The 5,487-nt window shown below is 42.4% G+C and overlaps 1 pseudogene; it reads right to left on the bottom strand.

The window, feature by feature from the left end:
* Positions 1-286: 286 nt before the first annotated feature.
* LOC105741698 lies at positions 287-1,005 on the bottom strand (annotated as a pseudogene).
* Positions 1,006-5,487: the final 4,482 nt, after the last annotated feature.

Raw genomic sequence — 5,487 nt, 5'->3', positions numbered from 1 at the left:
TCTCCTTCTTCCCCTTCCCCTCCTTTTCCCCTCTCCCTCCCCTTCCCCTTCTGATATTTGAAATATAACTTTATTCTGACTATCAACAAAAAGGAATAGGAATACAGTAACAATGTTTCACTACTGAATATTGTGACTGTAGTGGTCTTATATTTGAAATTCAAGCAGGGACCAACCTTATTCCAGACAGCTAAATATGCAGCTTGAAAAAAAAATGAAGGATTTACAAACTGTCCAACTCACTCTGGAGCCCAGTGATCAACCCAAAGACGCAGCACGTGTCTGCTTAGCTAGGTAATAACGTGGCACACACGCGGCCCTGCTGACATCGCAGGACAGCAGCCCAGAACACCAGACTTCTGACGCTGGGCTCCAGCCCACTTCCTCCCAGGTCATCATCCTTATCCAGGGCAGCAGCTGTCTGAGCTACTTCTAGACTTTAATGTGCTGCCCAAGCTCAGTCCGTAACAACCTCTGGTAGGGCATCAAACTCCAGGTTAGGGTCTCCAGTGGGTTTTCTGGCAAGCCCGAGGGAGGACTTCTTGAGGCTATAGTTACTTTTGGTGGAAATATCATAGTCCTGAAGATCCTTCTTTTGATGAGAGACAGCAGGCTTTTGCCTTCACTTTTCCTTAAGGTCTACTCTGTAGCCACACAACACAAGGAGGGCGCTCTCATGTACTTGTACCAGATCTGTGTGCCAGCTGGGCATGTTCTTGGAGGTAACTCCTGATGTTAGGTCAAACATCACAATAGCACCACGAGCCTGCGAGTCGTAGCTGACTTTCTCCTGGCTGGCATGTGCCACGGGTTGGATTTGGTGGGATCGCTGTTGGTGTGGACCAGGAAGGGAGGCACCTCTATGCCCAGGAGAGCTCTGTACTTCTTCTTCAACTCATTAGTCAGGCAGTGCTTCATGACTCTGGTCTTCTTGGTGCCCCTGTTACCCATCAGCTGGAACTGTGGCTCTCCCAGCACTGCCTCGCAGAGGCTCCCTGTGCCCATCCAACTCTTTGAACATTTTTAACACTTATTCTCCTGAATATGAACTACTCCTGATGGCCGGACCACACCCTCAGGGTTGTAAAATTTAGAATCCTTTAACCTTGCTCTAACCTTTGATATTAGCATGATCTAGGATTTAGTTTTACCGTGGTTTTATTCACCATCATTTGTCATTCTATTTTTAAATTTTAATTTCATTTTAATTGTTTATTTATCTTTGTTTTTTATTTTTTATTTTTTTGTTTTTGATTTTTGATACAGGGTCTCACTATGCAGCTTGGACTCTAGTGATATTCGTGTCTCAGCCTCCCCGTTGCTGGGATTACAGGCCTGCGCCGCCACACTTAGTTTCAAGGCTGACACAGCTTGCAGTGCCAGGGATTGGACTTGGTCCTTGCGCTTGCTAGGCGGGCACATAGACTGTGGAGCTGTCTCCCCAGCCTCCACGTTTTTGTTTTAAAGAGTAAAAACAAAAACAAATGCAGAAACAAATAACAAAAACAGAGAGAAACAGAGCAACATATAGCAGTACAAATGGTACAGGATTTTTTAAAAAAAGAATAGAAAATTAACAACCGTTGCTATATTACTTACTGGAATCCATACCTCTTTAGATTTACCAAAGTAAACGTAAAATATTTATAAAAAATTTGAGAGCACAGTTGCTTCTTGGATTTCTATCATTTTTGTTTTTTCTTTTTCTTTTTCTTTTTCTGTGGTACCAGGGATCAAACTCAGGATCTTGTACTTGCCAGACAAGCACTTATTCACTGAGCTGCCTCCCTGGCCCTCATTTTGTTTTTCTGAGGAAAGCCTTTAATAATTATTTTGGTGAAGATCTGTGCTTAGTTAACTCTTAAACTTTTGCTGAAAGTCCCTTTCCTTTGTCTGCAGTCGTAGGTGTAGGCCAGCTGAACTGAAAATTGTTGACTGACTTCTCACCCCAACATGCCTAAGATATTATTCTCTCATCTCTAGGCAGCTATTGTGGCCAATAAGAACCCTGATACCAGGGCCAGCAAGATAGCTCAGCAGACTAAGCACCTGCTTAGGCAAGTGCAGGGACCAGGGGTTCGATCCCCGGCACCACATGCTGAAACGGCACCACCCCGGGGCGCACTGAGCCACCGAGACCGGGTATGGTGGTGCCCACCTGTAATCCTAGTACTGGGGAATTGAAAATGGGAGGATCACCACGAGCACAAACTCTGTAGTGAGAGTCTGTACCAAACACATTAAAAAAACCACGTGATATCAATCTAATAGACATTTCTTTGAAGATAATGTCTGTGCTTTCTAGGACCTTTGAAAGTATTTTAATTTTCCTTGATGTTCTGTGGGTTCATAATCATGCATGTCTAAGTGTGTTTTTGTTTTTGCCTGCTCTGTGTGCTTTTTTCAGCCATGTTTCATGTGCTCTTCTCAAATTGGGGACACTTAGCATCATCTCTTCAAATTATGCTTGCCCCTGTTCTTATTCTCTCTTTTCTCTCTGCAGCATCCATGGCTAGATTCGGGATGATAGAAACAGACCTTGTATATTTCTCAATTTCTTTTTCATGTTTTATTTATTTTTATTTATTATTTGAGAGAGAGAGAGAGAGAGAGAGAGAGAGAGAGAGAGAGAGAGAGAGTGTGGTGTGTGTGTGGCCAGCTCAGCCCACCAGGGGGCGGGGCCGGCTGGCATGTGGTGCTGGGGGATTGAACCGTGGTCCCTGATGCCTTGCCAAGCTTGTTCTAAGTAGGTGCTTTAGACCACTGAGCCATCTCTCCAGCCCCATCTTTTTCATGTTTTAAAGCTGTCCCTTTTATCTGTGTGTTGTGTTTGGGGTGATTTTCTCAGATGTATTTTAATTAATTAATTAATTTAATTTTGGCGGAACTGGGGATTGAAGTCAGGCCCTTGCATGGGGAAGCGCTTATTCCACTGAACCATCTCCCCAATCTCTCAGACGTATTTTAGAATCAATGATTTTCTTTACTTCCAAGTCCCTGGGCTACTAAATCAGCCTCTTGAGAGCTTAGAAATTTTTGGGCTGATGATGTTTTTCATCTTTAGAACTTCATTTTAGTTCTTTTGCAAACCAACTCTTCTCATAATATTCTACGTGTGCTATATAAGTGATTCTTTTCTTGCAATAGAACATTCTAGGCTGTAATGGAGTCCCTTACTCATAGCACTTGCTGAAATGGCTGGTCTACTCCTCATGTGCTTGGGGACTTTCACATATGTCCAGCAGGGAATCATCTCAGGTAGAGTTCAGGGAATTCTCCAGGGGATTCTTTGCATGGGATGGTTCTCTTTTCTTTTTTAATTAATTAATTAATTAATTAATAATAATATTATTTTTGCAGTACCAGGGATTGAACTCAGGACCTTGTGCTTGCCAGGCAAGTGCTTATTTTACTGAGCTTCCTCCCATCCTGGTTCTCTTTTCTAGACCAGTGTTTCTTTAGTTTCTTGGCTCCAGAGTTTTATTCCCAAGTATAAGAGTTTGTGTTTTATACCAAAGTTTGCAAATTAAGTGCTCCTCTTTCTTTCCTTCCTTCCCCTTCTTTGGTATTGCTCTGCTACCACATTGGGTGTGGGAAGCATTTTCCTGGTGGGATCATCCTTCCAAAAATGATTTCTGTGTGATACCAGTTCTGTGTGATGAACAAAGACTGGCCCAGACTTTTATTTTTGTGAGCTCTTAAAGCCCCTCCAAGCAATGTTCTTTGTGCTTCATAGACATATATGCCTCACCTGGAGCTGAAAGGAAGATCCGGGATGGGGCCTGAGACTGCATTTCTAGCAAGCTCCCAGGAGGTGCCAGGGTGCTGACCAGAGACTGTTCTGAAGTCGAAGCATCCTCAGCCCACCCCAGGTGAGTTACCTGTTTCTGATAACTCTGCCTCTGTCTTCTGTTCAGTATTCCCTCTTTATCTGACAATTGAAGATACCCTTCTTTGGAAGATACTTTAATCTTAGGTCCCAAATCCCATGCTATTTCCAGGGCCAAGAAAACCCCAGTGACCAGTATTTTCACTGGGACAAAGGATAGCAGTGTGGGTTATAGAAAGACCCAAATAGCAGAGACTTAAGGAAAGTGTTACCTGGAAGGGCCCAGCAGGAGGAAGCCCACAGCATGGTCCTGGGATCCACAAGCACCAAGCACCTGTGCTCCTTGCTCTTAGCCACTGTGTCATCCTCAGTGTACCACCTCCTGGTTTAAAATGGCCACAGGATCTCCGAATGATTGCATCCATATTCGATCAGCAGAAAGAAAGGATAAATACTTTTTGGCCGGAACTGCCATCTTCCAATAATTTGCCAAAATGACTAACACAAAGGGCAAGAGGAGGGGAACCCAGTATATGTTTTCCAGGCCTTTTAGAAAACATGGGGTTGTTCCTTTGGCTACATACATGCAAATCTACAAAAAGGGTGATATTGTAGACATCAAGGGAATGGGTACTGTGCAAAAAGGAAGGCCTCACAAATATTACCATGGCAAAACGGGAAGAGTCTACAACGTTACCCAGCATGCTGTTGGCATTGTTGTAAACAAGCAAGTTAAGGGCAAGATACTTGCCAAGAGGATTAATGTGCATATCGAGCATATTAAAAACTCAAAAAGTCGTGAGAGCTTCCTGAAACATGTCAAGGAAAATGATCAGAAAAAGAAGGAAGCCAAAGAGAAAGGTACCTGGGTTCAACTGAAATGCCAGCCTGCCCTTCCCAGAGAAGCACACTTTGTGAGGACCAATTGAAAAGGAGTGGTTGGAACCCATTCCCTATGAATTCATGGCATAAACTGGGGACGTTGCTCTGCCATTCAGCACCTAATCGGCAGCCTAAGTGTTCTAGGTCCTATGTAAAAATAAAATCATCATGTGTTATAAGGGTGGTTTTCTTAGTTGAACAGGTATGTGGTACCTTCTTACCTCAGAAATATTTGCAGCAGATTTTCACTGTACCCAGTAATTGTGTCTAGTCTTTACTCTTCAGTGTTTTTCTTGCGAAAAGATATTGCTGAAGTATTGTGCAGGTGTATACCCAAAAATTCAAATATGTATAAAGTATTTATATTGTCTTGAAGATCCTGTAAATCATCATGGGGAAAAGATGTATCAAAATAAATGGAAGTCACTTCAGAAACAAACTTAAGTCCATTTCAATTAAAAAAAATTGTTTAAAGAAAAAAAGAAAAGAAAAGAAAAAAAAAAGGATAAATAAAGAAGAGAAAACCTTTAAAGATAAGGAGGTTGCAAACGCCAATTACACTTGTGTTTCATTAACTGGGACTTAGTCACATGTATGCTTCTGTTTGCAAAGGAGTCTGGGAAATGTAGTTATTCTAGGTGGCCAGATGCCTGCTAAAAATGCAGGCTTCTCTTCCTAAGAAGAAGGAATGAATCACTGCATAGTAGTCTGCCACAATCAGAACATAGTTTTCTAGAATCTTAAGGTGCCCACCCTAACTTTTTTTTTTTTTTTTT

This window comes from Octodon degus, unplaced genomic scaffold (genome assembly GCF_000260255.1).
Source record: "Octodon degus isolate 3935 unplaced genomic scaffold, OctDeg1.0 scaffold00020, whole genome shotgun sequence".
NCBI classification, from domain to species: Eukaryota; Metazoa; Chordata; class Mammalia; order Rodentia; family Octodontidae; genus Octodon; species Octodon degus.
This window is presented reverse-complemented; position numbering and strand designations above follow the sequence as displayed.